Source organism: Bubalus kerabau, chromosome 5 (genome assembly GCF_029407905.1).
Source record: "Bubalus kerabau isolate K-KA32 ecotype Philippines breed swamp buffalo chromosome 5, PCC_UOA_SB_1v2, whole genome shotgun sequence".
Lineage (NCBI taxonomy): Eukaryota > Metazoa > Chordata > Mammalia > Artiodactyla > Bovidae > Bubalus > Bubalus kerabau.
In genome coordinates, this window is record NC_073628.1 from 18,971,653 (window position 1) to 18,989,431 (window position 17,779).

General features: G+C 40.3%; 1 long non-coding RNA gene across 1 annotated transcript; it reads right to left on the minus strand.

The window, feature by feature from the left end:
* Positions 1 to 470: 470 nt before the first annotated feature.
* On the minus strand, positions 471 to 16,373 carry LOC129652505 (uncharacterized). The gene is made up of 3 exons (XR_008714569.1): positions 16,096 to 16,373; positions 15,899 to 16,014; positions 471 to 1,971 (listed from the first exon to the last, which is right to left on the minus strand). It is a non-coding gene; the product is annotated as an uncharacterized LOC129652505 (long non-coding RNA).
* Positions 16,374 to 17,779: the final 1,406 nt, after the last annotated feature.

The following is a 17,779-nucleotide window of genomic DNA, read 5'->3' on the forward strand; positions in this document are numbered from 1 at the left end:
AAAATCAATCACAAAAATTATAAAATATATATATATATGAAATTTGCTTTAAAAATAGGGGTTTTTTTGCAAGGTAATAGGTTATAAAAATGAAAATTAGATGAGTAATAACTTAAAAATTTTTTTTAATTTAAAAATTATAATAGTAAAAATATATCTAGGAATTTCTCTGGGAGCTGTTCTGGGCAGTGTGGGGTCAGTTCAGTTTCAGATAATTCCTTGTTCCAGCTTGTACTTCTTCTCAAGGTCTATAGGCCCCTTCTAATGCTTAGTCAACGTTAACCACAGAGTTTTAATCTGTTGCACCTGTCACTTCCAGAGTGGTTCCCTCTTCTTTATTTTGGCTTCCTCTATTTGCAAGTCTCTTCAGTCTCTAATTTCCGCCCTGACACCAGAGGGCAAAGGTGATCACTTATTTAGGCTCACTTGTTCAGTTGTGTTGTGAGGAGGGAGGAACACTGCAAACAAATATCATTGGCATCTGTAGGGAGTGCTCGCAATGTATGGACCACACTGGGTTTTCCCCCGCTCACGGCGTGTGTGCTTTCCAGGTCTACACTGCTCAGGCTCCAGGTTGCCCTGCAGGGGAGCTGTCCAAAGGGGGCCCTGAGTTTCGTGCACTTCCCAGGGCTAAGTTGCTTGGGTTCTGGTTCTCGGGTACTCCACAAAGGCACCGACTGGGTTGGGCATGCGTTTTGTGCCCTTCCCAGGTCTGAGCAGCTCAGGTGACCAGGTGCTTGGCGAGCACAGTGTCCCAGGTGGGCTGGGCATCTTAATAATCTCCCGGGTCCCAGCCGCTCAGTTTCCTGGGTGTGGGTGTGCCACATGACTCCTCTAGGGTGCTGATCTCAGGCTGCGACCCTCCTGGCAGATGTCAACCGTCCAGGATCCCAGGAAGACGTGGTTAGCAACTGGGAGCCTACTCACAGTTTGGTGGAGGATGCTGGGCTCTGGGGCTGAGATTGCCCCTTGCCTTCGGCTCTGGCTGTTGTTCACCTGCCTCTCACCCTTCGGCAGGGGGAAGGGCCCTGTATGCAGCCAGCTAGCTCTCCTTTGGTATTTGCTCAATCCTTTGTTCCGTGAGTGGGCCAGGTTTGGGGTTAGAGCCTTTCGCGGGAAATTTCTTTGTTTTTCCTTTCTGGCTATCCCACAGTTTAGGTTGCTATCTCACATTAGCTCCCTCAGATTGTCGTCAGGGCATTCGGGCGCAGTCCTTTCCCTAAGCATGCAGCCCATGCCTCCCTGTCCAGCCCCCGGCTCTCGCTGGTGGCCAATGCGTGTCTGGGCTACTTCTCCGCTGGGAGTTGCAGTTAGGCTCATGTTCTGTGGTTTTTGTTTTTTTTTTCTCTCAGTTATGTTGCCCTCTGAGATTCCAAAACTCCCCACAGACCTGTTCATGAGGGGACTTTCTGCTGTTTGGAAAGTTCTCCTCCTTCATGACTCCCTCCCCAGGACAGGTCTCTATCCCTAACTCTTTTGTCTCTCTTTTTGTTTTTTATATTTTGTTGTACCTCCTTTCAAAGAGAATGGGCTGCCTTTCTGGGTGCCTGGTGTCCTCCGCCAGCGTTCAGAAGTTGTTTTGTGGAAGTTGCTCAGCATTCAAATAATGTTTGATGAACTTGTGGGGGAAATAGTGGTCTCCCTGTCCTATTCCTCTGCCATCTTGGGACCGCCCCTCCATTGTATATTCTGTGATTTGTGGACTCTTGATTCAGGCCTTACAAATGTTAGGGACAGAACTGTTGGCATGAATGTCCCCTCATGGTGAGGGCTAAATCACGATTCCCTAGAAGAATCTTACCTCATGGTCTGGACCTCTGGAAAGAATTGATCTTCTAACATGGAGCTCCTTGATCACCTTCACAGCAACATCATCTTGCCCCTTCCACTTGCCCAGATGGACTGCTCCAAACTGGCCACTTCCCAGCTCCTTCAACAGGATAATCTCCTCACTTTGCAGTTCCCAGATTCCTAGTAAGGCAAGACAGGCACACTTTCAGATGAGATTAGGAGGCTTTGGGGCTAAAAACTTCACAAGTGAGTTCCTCTCCAATGAGAATTTAACATTGACAAAATGAAAGACAGCAAGACTTTTTTAAAGTTGCTTATTTAAAAAGAAAGCCCTTGGTAATGTGGTCTTAGGACCTTTTGGACCACATGATATGGCCACCAGAACAATATTTGTTTGTGAAATAGCTACAATTCATGACAAGAAAGGTTAGAGGTCAAGAACTTTGTCAACTAGAGGTGACTTGGAAAAGATGACAAAATGTCCTTAGTGCCCTTTGCCTGGTGAGGTTTAGTGTGAGTTAGATTAATTGGCTTGACTTGACTATTAAATTCTTGAAAAGCAAAAATTAAAAAAGTAAAGCTACTGTATGTGATTCTTCTCATCAAAATTAGTTTCTTGATGAAATCTTTTATTTTTAAAAATTTCCCATTTTGCTATTTTTTTCTTTTTGATTACTTTATTGTTTTTGTAGATAGCCATCAACAATTTTAAGTTAAAGTGCAGTTTATTTAAAATACTATACTAGTTTTAGTTCTACAACATAGTGATTCCATATTTTTATGGATTATTCTCTATTTAAAGGTATTACAAATAAAGGTGATATTTCCTTGTGCTGTATAATATATCCTTATAGCTTTTTTATACATAGTAGTTTCCATCTGTTAATCCCCTGCACCTATCTTGCCTCTCCTACCTCCCTCTCCCTACTGGTAAGTACTAGTTACCTATATCTGTGAGTCTGCTTCATTAAGTTCATTACTGTCTTATTTTAGGTTTCAATATAAGTGATAACATATGGTATTATTTCTCTTTGTCCTTCTGACTTACATTACTTTTTATGATAATCTCTAGGATTATATTGTTTAAAATGCCATTATTTTAATTTTTTTTTATAGCTGAGTAGTATTTAGTATATATTTCATATATGAAAACCTAGGTATATATTTCATATGTGAAAGCCTAGGTAGATATATTTGCAGAGTGAACTCCTTTGGTATTGTTCTCTAACCAAAGGAACTAAAATTTTACTATAACTTATAATGATACTAATTCTTATAACTCAGGTTTGGTAAAATGTGTGTCTCACCGGGACTTCTGGAGCAATAGTTCTCAAACTTTGATATGCTTCTGTTCTTCAGAACCACCTGGAGGGCGTATTGACTTAAATTGTCAGCTGCCGTTCCAGAGCTTCTGATTTAGTAGATTTGCACATACCAGTCCATGGACCATAATAAAAATCATTGTGCCTTTTGAGTAATGCTTTTGGAGGCTCAAGATAACTCTTTTAAATCAAGTATACTGCCTTACACTTTAATAGATACAAATGTCAACATGAAACAAGAAGATTGCTAAGTGACTTCTACTTATAGGGCTTTGTGAAATGAAATCAGTATGTAGGCATCAAAAATAATGAAAATAAAATGTTTTGTCAGAGAGCACTGACAGAAGCAATTTGTTTAAAAAAAAAACATATTTATCCTGTAGCTACTTTAATTGGCTTGACCTAACTGTTAAATTCATGGTAAAGCAAAATTAAATGAGTAATTCTACTCTACGTGATTTTTAAAAATTCTCATCAAACTAAGTTTCTTGATGAAGTCTTCTATTTTTAAAAATTTCCCATTTTTATTTTGCTGAGTAGTCAGGAAGCAACAGTTAGAACTGGACATGGAAAAACAGACTGGTTCCAAATAGGAAAAGGAGTTCGTCAAGGCTGTATATTGTCACCCTGCTTATTTAACTTCTATGCAGAGTACATCATGAGAAACGCTGGGCTGGAGGAAGCACAAGCTGGAATCAAGATAGCAGGGAGAAATATCAATAACCTCAGATATGCAGATAACATCACCTTTATGGCAGAAAGTGAAGAGGAACTAAAAAACCTCTGGATGAAAGTGAAAGAGGAGAGTGAAAAAGTGGGTTAAAGCTCCACATTCAGAAAACGAAGATCATGGCATCTGGTCCCATCACTTCTTGGAAAATAGATGGGGAAACAGTGGCTGACTTTATTTTTTGGGGCTCCAAAATCACTGCAGATGGTGATTGCACCCATGAAGTTGGAAGATGCTTGCTCCTTGGAAGGAAAGTTATGACCAACCTATATAGTATATTGAAAAGCAGAGATATTACTTTGTCAACAAAGGTCTGTGTAGTCAAAGCTATGGTTTTTCCGGTGGTCATGTATGAATGTGAGAGTTGGACTGTGAAGAAAGCTGAGCGCTGAAGAATTGATGCTTTTGAACTGTGGTGTTGGAGAAGACTCTTGAGAGTACCTTGGATTACAAGGAGATCCAACCGGTCCATCCTAAAGGAGATCAGTCCTGGGTGTTCATTGGAAGGACTGATGCTGAAGCTGAAATTCCAATACTTTGGCCACCTCATGCGAAGAGTTGACTCATTGGAAAAGACCCTGATGCTAGGCGGGATTGGGGGCAGGAGGAGAAGGGGACGACAGAGGATGGGATGGCTGGATGGCATCACCAACTCGATGGACATGAGTTTGAGTGAACTCTGGGAGTTGGTGATGGACAGGGAGGCCTGGCGTGCTGCGATTCATGGGGTCGCAGAGTTGGACACGACTGAGCAACTGAACTGAAGTGAACTGAGTCTATATTTAATATATGATAATAAAGGTATATATTTCATATATGGAATTATAGATATGTCTTATATGAAAATATAGGTACATATCTCATCTGTGAAAACAGAGGTATGTATTTCATATATGAAAATACAGGTGTATATTTTTATATCATAAAATACCATATATTTTATATCATTAAATTTAAAACTTTCAGAAATTCAAAACTTTTTAATTTTTCAACTTTCAAGTTTTAATTTAAAACTTTCAAAGAATTGAAGTCTCTGACTATGTGGAACACAACAAACTGAGGAAAATTCTTAAAGGGATGGGAGTACAAGACCACCTTACCTACTTCCTGAACAATCTGTATGCAGGTCAAGAAGCAGCAGTTAGAACTGGACATGCAACTATGGACAGGGTCAAAATTGGGAAAGGAGTATGTCATGGCTATATCGTCACCCTGCTTATTTAACTTATATGTAGAGTACTTCCTGTGAAACGCTGGGCTGGATGAATCACAAGCTGGAATCAAGATTGCTGGGAGTAATATCAACAACCTTAGATATGCAGATGATACCACCCTAATGGCAGAAAGCGAAGAACCACTAAAGAGCCTCTTGTTGAAGGTGAAAGAGGAGAGTGACTGATTTAAAACTCAACATTCAAAAAACTAACATCATGGCATCTGGTCCCATCACTTCATGGCAAATAGATGGGGAAACAATGGAAACAATGACAGACTTTATTTTCTTGGGTTCCAAAATCACTGCAGATGATGACTGTAGCCATGAAATTAAAAGACATTTGCTCCTTGGAAGAAAAGCTGTGATAAGCCTAGAGAGTGTATTGAAAAACAGAGACATCACTTCACCGACAAAGGTCCATATAATCAAAGCTATGGTTTTTCTAGTAGTCTACATGGATGTAAGAGTTGGACCATAAAGAAGGCTGAGCACCAAAGAATTGATGCTTTGGAACTGTGGTGCTGGAGAAGACCCTTGAGAATTCCTTGGACAGCAGTGAGGTCAAACCAGTCCATCCTAAAGGAAATCAACCCTGAATATTCACTGGAAGGACTGATGCTGAAGCTGAAGCTCCAATAGTTCGGCCACCTGATGTGAAGAGCTGAGTCATTGGAAAAGACCCAGAAGCTGGGAAAGATTGAGGGCAGAAGGAGAAAGGGACGACAGAGGATGAGATGGTTGGATGGCGTCACTGACTCAATGGACATGAGTTTGAGCAAACTGCAGGAGACAGTGACGGGCAGGGAAGCCTGGCAGGCCATAATCCACGGGGTCACAAAGAGTCAGACATGACTTAGCAACCGAAGAACAATAAAGAATTAAAAACATTAATAAAATGAAAAACTTTCATAAAATGAAAAAGTTTCTTAAAATTAGTAACTTCTTTGTCAAATTTAAAACTTCTTCATAATATTAAAAATTATAAAATTAAAAATTTCTGCTGTAAAAAACATCTTATTCAGAAAACCAAAAGATGAACCACAGACTGAAGGAACTATTTCCAAAACACTATTGGAGAAAAATCTGTACTCAAATTATGCCAAACAGTGCCATTTACATTTGGTAAAGATTGAAAAACACACCTGGTCAAAGAATATAAACATATATGTACATAGATATTATATCAATATATAGAGAATTGTCTATATCTCTGTGTAGATTAGCATTTACATCTCTAGGTAGATAGATATTTATACCTCTTTGTAGATAAATATTTATATCTCTACCTAGACAGATATTCCATATGATTTAACAATTTCCATAAAATTAATAACAACCATAAAAATGGAAGTTTCCATAAAATTAAAACTTCCACAATATTAATGTTTCATAACTTTTAATAATTATCATAAATTGAATAATTTTCATAAAATTAATAATAGTCATACAGTTACTCTCCTCCATATAATTACTGACTTTGATACAATTAATAACTTCCTCAAAAAATTACTTTCTCAGAAAATTAAAAAGATCCTGAGTAAAATTAAATTATAAAATTATTTATAAAATTAAAACTTCTACTGTATGGAACACTTTATTCAGATAATCAAAAAAATGAATCACAAACTGAAAGAGACTATTTCCAAAACATATATCAGATTAAGTATCTGTACTCAAATTATACCAAATAGCTCCATTAAAATTTTGTAAGGATTGAGATACACTTAGCAAAAAAAAGATAATAAAAAAGGAAGGAAGGACGGACTAGGGTTGGGTAGAGACAGGGTTGAGACAGATAATCCTAGGATCTGATATTCTGAAGTTATTTATATTTCTCCCAGCAACCTTGATTCCAGCTTGAGTTTATCCAACCTGGTATTTCACATGATGTACTCTGCATGTAAGTTAAATAAGCAGGGTGACAATATACACCCTTGATGCACTCCTTTCTCAGTTTTGAAGCAGTCTCTTGTTCATGTCCAGTTCTAACTGTTGCTTCTTGACCTGCATACATGTTTCTCAGGAGGCAAGTAAGGTGCTCTGGTATTCCCATCTCTTTCAGAATTTTCCAGTTTGTTGTGATCCACACAAAGGCTTTAGTGTAGTCAATGAAGCAGAAGTAAATATTTTTCTGGAATCCCCTTGCTTTTTCTATGATCCAACGGATGTTGGCAATTTGATCTCTGGTTCTTCTACCTTTGCTAAATCCAGCTCGTACTTCTGGAATTTCGCAGTTTAAATATTGCTGAAACCTTTCTAGAAGAATTTTGGGTATTACCCTGCTAGAATGTGAAATGAGTGCAATTTTTTGGTAGTTTGAACATTCTTTGGCATTGCCCTTCTTTGGGACTGGAATGAAAACCGACATTTTCCAGTTCTGTGACCACTGCTGAGTTTTCCCAAATTTGCTGCTATATTGAGGGCAGCACTTTTACAGCATCATCTTTTAGGATTTGAAATAGCTCAGCTAGAATCCTATCACCTCCACTAGCTTTATTTGTACTAATGCGTCCTAAGGCCAAGTTGACTTCACACTCCAGGATGTCTGACTCTAGGCGAGTGACCACACCATCATAGTTACCCAGATCATGAAGACCTTTTCTGTACAGTCCTGTGTATTCTTGCCACCTCTTTTTCTTATCTTTTGCTTCTGTTAGGTCCTTACCATTTGTGTCCTTTATTGTGCCCATCTTTGCATGAAATATTTCCTTGGCATCTCTAATTTTCTTGAATATCTCTCTAGTCTTTCCTATTGTTGTTTTCCTTGCAATTCACAAGGCCCGGAGGGCTGTTAGTGACAGGTGCCCTCAGGAAAGTTCTCCGACAGTACTGCAGAAATAAATTCCCAAAACAACCAACTTTCAAAAAGACAACTGCAACAGGTAAATTTTCCTCAATGCTTTAAGGAAAAGAAAAAAGAGAGAGAGAAAAAAAAATCCCAAACAGCCACAGGACAAGATTCTCAACATCCGTAATTATTACATGAAGAATACCAATCTAGATGACAATAAGAAATCAAATCACATCTGTCAGAATGGCCATCCTCACAAATCTACAAACAATAGGACAGCCTCCATAGGCCAGGAAATAAAATTTCAAAAGTGCTCAGCCCGTGTTCTAACATACCCACATCTGGGGCTACATCCTGAGAAAACCATCATTCAAAGAGACACATGCATCCCAACGTTCACTGCCGCGCTACTTCCAGTAGCCAAGACACAGAACCAGCAAGATGTCTTCCCATAGATTAAAAGTTAAAGAAGATGTGGTGTATGTATACAATGCAGTATTATTCAGGCATGAAAAATCGCCACTGAAATTATGAAATTATGCCACTAACTGTCACAAGGATGGACGTTGGAGGATCATAGATAAGTGAAGTCAGACAGACAAAGAAAATAGAATATGATGTCCCTGCTAGGCAAAATAAAAAAAGAGGTTCAAAGAAATACATTTATAACTCAAAAAGAGACTCTGAGAATTCAAACACAAACAAAGGGTTCCAAGAAAAAGTGGAAGAGCAAGGATGAATTGGGAGGTCAGGTCTAACATATACACAGAAATCTGTACCTGTAATAGATAATCGAGAAGGTTTATCTCTTTTTTTCCTTCCTCCTTTCCTTCCAAATATACACAGAAATTTGTATCTCAAACATATTCAGAGAAATCTGTATCTGTAATAGATAATCCAAAATCATTATCTCCTATCTTCCTTCCACATATACACAGATGTCTGTATCTCTAATAGATACTCAAGAACGACTTGATGTTCAGCACAGGGAACTTTGCGCTACTTTCTGCAATAACCTCTATGGCAATAGAAACCAAAAAAGAGCAGATACACTGTGAGTATATGTCATAAGTGAATCTTAAGTGTACCCTGAAGACAAGCACAAAGCTGCAAATCGACTATACTCCAACATAGCACAGGCATGAGACTAAAGAAAAGGAACAGAAAAGCAATGCCTAGCTCATTCCCTCTGACCTCCCTGACTTGGGCTGCTCTCCCATTCCTGGAGCTTGAGCAGGCTTGGGTCTCATATTTGGACTTTAGTGGGATTGAGGCAGCTGGGTCAAGACAACCAAAATTTTAATAGAGACAGGCAACCCTGAGATTTTGGCTCCACTATGTACAACAGCCAAGACAGAAAAGCAAGCTAATTGTAGAAGCACAGTTGAATGGATACATGATGGGGTACATGTATACAGTGCAATACATCTCAACCATAAGGAAGCAGGGGAAAATGCCAAGTCCAGCATCAGGAAAGAAAGTAGAGATAATCATTCCAAATGAAGGAAGGGAGACAGGGACAGACAAGTATCATATGATATCACTTCTAGGTGTAATCTAAAGATGGATACAAATGAACTTACTTCCTAGAGACCCAGGAATATAGACTTAGAAACTTCTGGTCACCAAGATATAACAATGTAGGGCAGGGAGAAATGAGCTGCTTCAGACTAATATATGCACCCTACCTTTTGTAAAATCAGTCACCAGGACCCACCATGTAACACAAGGAAACTTACTCCACACTCTGTAATAACCTATAAAGAAAAAACCCCAACAAATCATATATACATCTATGTAGAAGAGAAACAAGGCAGGCGTTCAAGCAGGCAATTTAAAGAGGTAAGTTTAACTCACTCCCTTTAAAAAATATCACAGGATGTTAGTATTGCTATTTATTAGAGAAATGCAAATCTACAGAGGCATTTCCTCACACGGTTCACAATGCCCACTGTCCAAAATATGACAAACAATAAATGCTGGAGAAATTCTAGGGAAAAAGGAAACCTCCTAAACTGTCAGCAAAAAGGTAATCTAGTAACAAACAGCCACTTGGAGAATGGTGTGCAGGTGTTTTTAGAAATGATAATGAGAATGAAATTAGACTACTCCATAACAGCATACACAAAAATAAACTCCAAATCGATTAAAGACCTAAATAAAAAGACACATATTATGAAACTCTTGAGGAAAAATACAGAACACTTTTTAACATAAAATTCAACAAGTTCTTTTTTGAGCCATATCTTAGAATCATGAAAAATAAAATAAATAAACGGGACCTAATTCCCCTTAAAAGCACTGGCACAGGAGAGGAAACCATAACAAAAAGAGGACCCTCAGAATGGAACTAATATTTGCAAACAAAGACACACATGAGGAATTTATCTCAAAAACATACAAACAGCTTATGCACCTCAATGTCAAAGAAACAACCCAATCAAATAGGAGCACAAGATTTAAATAGACATTTCTCCCAAGAAGACATAGAGATGGCCATGAAGCACACGAAAAGATGCTCAGCATCTGTAAGTATTAGAGAACTGCGAATCAGAAGTTCAATGTGGTATCAGCTCACACAGGTCAGAGGGTCAGGATAAAAAAATCTACAACAATAAATGCTGGAGAGGGTATGGAGTAAAATGAACCCTCCTACCTATAGGTGGGAATGAAAATCACGAAATTCAGGAAGGTGAACAGATCAAAGTTTCATTAAAAAGTAAACAGAGAAGTACCAGAGGACTCAGAAACCCCATTCCTGGGCATAGACCCAGAGAAAACCATAATTTTAAAAGACAGGTGCTCCCTCATCATTCATGGCAGCACTATATACAAGGGCCAAGACACAGAAGCAACCTAAGTGGGTAAGGACAGATGAATGGGTGAACAAGATTGGGTACTCACACACAGAGCAATATTACTCAGCCATAAAAAGGATGACATCAGGCCATGTACAGCTACAAGGAAGGAAGTAGAGACAATCATCCTAAGTGAAGTAAGACAACCAATGACAAGTATCATATGACAACACTTAGAGATGGATTCTAAAAATGGATACAAATTAATGTCTTTACCAAACATAAATAGCCTCACAACACAGCTAAACAGGTCAGTTCAGTTGCTCAGTTGTGTCCAACTCTTTGAGACCCCATGAACCACAGCACACCAGGCCTCCCTGTCCATCACCAACTCCTGGAGTTCACCCAAACCCATGTCCATTGAGTCGGTGATGCCATCCAACCATCTCATCCTCTGTCGTCCCCTTCTCCTCCAGCCCCCAATCCCTCCCAGCATCAGGGCCTTTTCAAATGAGTCAGCTCTTCACATCAGGTGGCCAAAGTATTGGAGTTTCAGCTTCAACATCAGTCCCTCCAATGAACACCCAGGACTGATCTCCTTTAGGATGGACTGGTTGGATCTCCTTGCAGTCCAAGGGACTCTCAAGAGTCTTCTCCAACATCACAGTTCAAAAGCATCAATTCTTCAGTGCTCAGCTTTCTTTATAGTCCAACTCTCACATCCATACATGACTACTGGAAAAACCATAGCCTTGACTAGACGGACCTTTGTTGACAAAGTAATGTCTCTGCTTTTTAATACGCTGTCTAGGTTGGCCATAACTTTCCTTCCAAGGAGTAAGCGTCTTTTAATGCCACAGCTGTAATCACCACCTGCAGTGATTTTGGAGCCCAGAAAAATAAAGTCTGACACTGTTTCCCCATTTATTTCTCATGAAGTGATGGGACCGGATGCCATGATCTTAGTTTTCTGAATATTGAGCTTTAAGCCAACCTTTTCACTCTCCTCTTTCACTTTCATCCAGAGGCTCTTTAGTTCCTCTTCACTTTCTGCCATAAGGGTGGTATCATCTGCATGTCTGAGGTTATTGATATTTCTCCTGGCAATCTTGATTCCAGCTTGTGCTTCCTCCAGCCCAGCATTTCTCATGATGAACTCTGCATAGAAGTTAAATAAGCAGGGTGACAATATGCAGCCTTGACATACTCCTTTTCCTATTTGGAACCAGTCTGTTGTTCCATGTCCAGTTCTAACTGTTGCTTCCTGACCTGCATACAGGTTTCTCAAGAGGCAGGTCAGGTGGTCTGGTATTCCCATCCCATTCAGAGTTTTCCACAGTTTATTGTGGTCCACACAGTCAAAGGCTTTGGCATAGTCAATAAAGCAGAAACAGATGTTTTTCTGGAACTCTCTTGCTTTTTTTGACGATCCAGCAAATGTTGGCAATTTGATCTCTGGTTCCTCTGCCTTTTCTAAAACCAGCTTGAACATCTGGAAGTGAAGCCTGGCTTGGAGAATTTTGAGCATTACTTTACTAGCATGTGAGATGAGTGCAATTGTGCGGTAGTTTGAGCATTCTTTGGCATTGCCTTTCTTTGGGATTGGGATGAAAACGGACCTTTTCCAGTCCTGTGGCCACTGCTGAGTTTTCCAAATTAGCTGGCACATTGAGTGCAGCACTTTCACAGCATCATCTTTCAGGATTTGAAATAGCTTAACTGGTATTCCATCACCTCCACTAGCTTTGTTTGTAGTGATGCTTCCTAAGGCCCACTTGACTTTACATTCCAGGATGTCCGGCTCTAGGTGAGTGATCACACCATCGTGATTATCTGGGTCGTGAAGATCTTTTTTGTACAGTTCTTCTGTGTATTCTTGCCACCTCTTCTTAATTTCTTCTGCTTCTGTTAGGTCCATACCATTTCTGTCCTTTATCGAGCCCATCTTTGCATGAAATGCTCCTTTGGTATCTCTAATTTTCTTGAAGGGATCTCTAGTCTTTCCTATTCTTTTGTTTTCCTCTATTTCTTTGCATTGACCACTGAGGAAGGCTTTCTTATCTCTCCTTGCTATTCTTTGGAACTCTGCATTCAAATGCAGCTAAACAGGTAATAGTTACCAAAAGGGAAAAGTGGTGGGCAGTGAGAAATGAGCAAGTGGAGATGAACCTACTCACACTACTCTTTATAAAATAATCAATGAGGACCCCTAATGAACACTGTATAATAAAATATATGGGACGAGAACTCAAATAAGGACATGTACATGGCTATGTATAAGTGAATCACGTTGCTGGCCACCTAAAAATAAAATAACATACACACCCCCCCACAACATTGTAAGTCACCTCTACACTAATACAGAGTACAAATTATAGAAAGAGAATGTTGACTCGATTCCCCTCAGGCCTTGGTGCCCTGGGCTGCTGGCACATCCCTGAAGGCTGCACAGGCTTGGTTCCCAAGGATGGACTGTTGTGGGGCTGACGGAGCTGGGGAGGACGTGCCAGCCAATGAGCCCTGCCCCATGGACCTGGCGTGCCTGTTCCCCTCTGCACAGGCCCACAACCTTCAGATCCAGGGGGTCCTCCTGCAGTGAAACTATATCTATTACTCCCAAAAGATGTGGAGCGTCTGGGCTTTAAGAGCTTGAAAAGCCCCAAGGGCTCCATGTCTCCTGGTGTTGGGGTTCCTACTCCAGGCTCCTTCTTTAGGGTCACCCCACTTATGGGTGAAAGCAACCTCCAAAGAGTGGTGTTGCAAGCATTTGGATGTGTCCAGGCGGTAGGGGTAAGGAAGGATGAAGGAAGGCAACACAAACCTTGCGTGTTTCTTCTGGCACATCCACTGTAATTGACAATCCAGGAACAGGACTTTCCCTATGGATCTGGTTCTCCTAGTAACCAGAGTTGGGCATTAAGACGTGCTGGGGCCGTGTGGCCATTTTCATAATAACAACTTTGAAACCATTGCTCACGGACATTTAATATACACAAGACCTGCAGGGCTATAAGTAAAAAACACCTGCCCTCAAGTAACATCCTAGGGGAGGTCATCAGACAAACAATCAAAACAGGAAAGGCATTCAAGAAGCCAATTTGAATAAGTACGTTTAACTCACACTGTTTTAATAAATCACATGAAAAAAATGTCAACATCACTAAATATGAGAGAAATGCAAATCAAAATTTCATACACCTCACACCGGTCAAAGTCCATAGGCAGAAACTCTACAATAAATGCTGGAGAGGGTGTGGAGAAAAGAGAACCCTCCTACACTGATGCTCCAAGTGGAAATGGGGAGCAGCCACTGTGGAGGACACCAGGCAGGTTCCTTAGTAATGAAAATGAGAATGAAATTGGAATACTCCCTAACACCACACACAGAAAGAAACTCCAAATAGATTAAAGAATGTGATATTATTCAGAAATAAAGAAGGATGAAATAATGCTATTTCTAGTTACACGGAAGAAACAAGAGATGATCATACTAAGTGAAGTAAGTGAGGAACAGTAAGACAAGTATCATAGGATATCACTTTTTGTGGAATCTAAACATAGAAACAAACTTCTTTAAAAAGAGCAACAGCCTCACAGACTTAGAAAAAAACTCATGTTTACCAAAAAATAAAGGCAGAGGGACAGGGAGTAATTTGCTGGCTCAGATCAATATACACACCTTAAAACAGGTGCTCAAGGGCTCATTATAGCAACATTTCCAACGGGGCAGTAAATGATCCCTGCCCTGGAGAAATGTCCTGGGGGCAAATCATCAGAAAAGAACTCCAAACAGGGCCAAGTTTCAAGCAGCTAGATTTGAGAGGTAAATTTTACTCACAAGGTGTAAAATAATAAAAGCGCATGGAAAGATACTCCACATCAATAATTATTAAATCAAAGCCAATCAAAACTACAATGAGGTATCACCTCACACCGGCCACAGTGACCATCATCAAAAAGATCTACAAAGAATAAATAGAAAATGGAATCGTCCTACAGTCTTGGTGGGAATACAAATGGGGAAGCCACTATGGAAAACTGCATGGAGGTTCCTTGAAACACTGAGCAGAGAGGTATCATATGATCCTGCAATCCCATTCCTCGGCTTAGGCCCAGAGAAAATCCTCTCTCAAAATGACACATGCATCCCAATTTTCAGGGCAGCACTATTTACAATAGCCAAGACACGGAATCCACCAAAATGTCCACTAACAGAAAAATGAAGGCTTATGTGGTACATCTCTAACTGGAATACTACTCAGCCATAAAACAGAAAAAAATGGTATTGGCAGCAGCATGGATGGACCAAGAAATCTTCATACGAAGTAAGGTAAGTCAGAGAGAAGATAAACATCCTAAGATATCACACACAGGTGGAATCTATAAATTGATACCAGTGAACTAATGTATGAAACAGAAATAGCCTCATAGCCTGAGAAAACCAAATTATGATTATTAAAAGAAAGTTAGGAGGAGAGATAAATTAAGAGTTTGGGATGAAAATATACACAGTAATATATATCAAGTTGATAGAAGGACCTACTGAATAGAACAGGCAACTCTACTAGACAAACTGTAATAACCTACATGGGGAAAAAACAGAAAAAGAACAGATATATGTTGATGTATAACTGAATCAAGTTCATGTACACCTAAAACAAAATATTGATATCAAATCTACCCCAATATAAATAACATTTCAATTACAAATTATATTACATGAGCTTGGTCTAGGGGAAACCAGACAGTGGTGACTCCTACGATGTTATGATATTAATATGACACCATCAAAGCTTTTCATTCAGCAGAACACGGAGAAGCAACTCACTCAAAGGTACCTGACCTCAAATGACTACAACAAGATAAACAGAAGAAAAAGAACCACAGGTTAATCAGGGCAACACCCTCAGTTCAGATATTGGGAATCTCAGAGGGAACAAGACACACAGGTAAACTGCAGATATGGGGCCTCTGGGTACAGGATCCTGACCCAGGCAGATGGAGTGAGACCCACACAATCCCCAGACCTGGCACCTGGGGACACAGGACCCTTGGTTAGGAAACCAGGTCTCTGCTGGTTGGACCCCTAAGGTGGAAACGAGGGGGTTCCTGTAACCTCCTGGGACGGTAGAAAGAAGTGTAGGGTCGGTCTCCTCTCCCCACATTGTCCCAGAGAAGTCCTCCCCTTTCCCTTTGGTTCTGTGATATTAACTGTTTCTACAGCTGTCATGATCATGTTGAGTGCACTACCTTGGTTCTAGCAGGCTTGGTCCTTTCTTGTCCCGCTGAGGAGCTGAGAAAACACATCAGACGCAGGGCTGGAAATTGAGGGGCAGGTCTGGTCTCTGCTGAGTAGGACGGTCGACCTGAAAGAGCAACCTCACCTGATCCCATTGGCTTTTTGCCTGATCCACGTGCCTTGCAATCAACTCACCAGGTGAACCTACCTCTCATGCTTGTGCTGGTAAATTGGAATCATTACCAGGAAACCCATCTGAGGAATCTCCAGGAGCCCCAGGGATGATGAACCTCGCAGGGATAAAGACCAAAACAGGCACAGGTCTATATAAAGTGAATACCATAAAGTATTAATTCCTAAACACAAGTGAAGCTCACATGTATTTTTCCCTTTTCTCTGAGTTTGATGGTTTTCAAAATAAAAAGTTTACGGAAAACATTAATGGTAAATGACTTTTGGTTCATGGGACCTTCTGAAGTTATTCTGTACAGGTAAGGGTTAATTTTAAATTTAAACTGGATCTGCTTCTGCAACTTTAACCTTTTTTATCATTAGACACAGACATAATGGCCTGCCTGAGTGAGATAAGCTGAGCTGCCCACCTGTGAAGGACTGTAAGGAAGGGAAATTAACACATTCCCCTGCCTGAGGCTTGCCATTCTAGGAGACATTTGCAAAGATTGAATAGTCTTTTTACTTTGTTTCCTCACCTCCCCTCATCTCTGATCCTTAAAAGAACCTGGCAACCAGGCCCTGGTAAGAATGGTTATTTTGAGGTGCTAGCCTGCCATCTTCTCAACCTGCTGACTCCCGGATTAAAAGTCTCTGCCTTGGCCTCAACTCCTTGCCTCTCGGATTCACCTACAACACACACCAAGTTGTATAGCAATGTTACTACAATAAGAAACAAAAGTGAATTTAATAAAAAGTGTGGGAATGAGACACACGCTTTTGGGTGTTTATGCTGGCACGTTCTTATTCTATTCTCTCATTTAAAGTAAGGTTCTGATTCCAGGGTAACCGCAGCAGCCCAGAGGAAATCCTGCCACCTTGTGACCATTCTCCGCTATAGCAACCTGGAAATGATTATGGGCGCTTATTAATCACAACTGTGCAGTGTAAAGATAACTACCCTCAAAAACCCTCAGGAGTAACTAATCAAACAAAAATGAAAAAAAAGCTCAAGCAGAAGTGAAGAAGGAATTCATAGGACCTGGACTCCATCTTAGGCCTGTTCATGCTGATCATGCTCGGCCACCTTTCCAATGGACTCTGAACTCTGTTTGGTGCCTATGAAAACAACAACAGAAGGAGAAGACCCCCTCCAGACCGGGGAACCTTGATGATCGTATCTAGGTTACTCATCGCCTAAGAGAAAACATACACTAATCACCCCTTCCTCCAGACAGGCCATAAATTTTTCTGTATCTATCGGCGCATAACCTCGGGTTTATTGATTATTGGCTAATTGTTTGACTGTTTGAGCACATGAGCACATAGCACGTGAATGATGGGGTTACTGGGATTGTATTTTCCTTGGTTTATGTAAGTCTCAAGGAATTTGGAGTGGTGGGTGCAGACAGGTACACATGGGGTGTAAAAGATTTTCACAAATGCTGGTCGGGGTCCTTGGCTAAGAGGAGACTCTGCCTTGGGCCCGCCGATGTAATAAACGCACTCCACTATCTGCATTGTCTTTCTGAGTGAGTTTGTTTCCCGGAACATGTGGCTACAACAGAAGAAAATATCAATAGGAAAATGCAATTCACAAAGTTTACAGAGAAAAGCATATGAAAATGTGAACAATGTGACGAATTATTAGAGATAAAGAAATCAAAAGGACAATGAGGTTTCACCTCAGGAATGTCGTTAACAAGGCCATCACAAAAAAA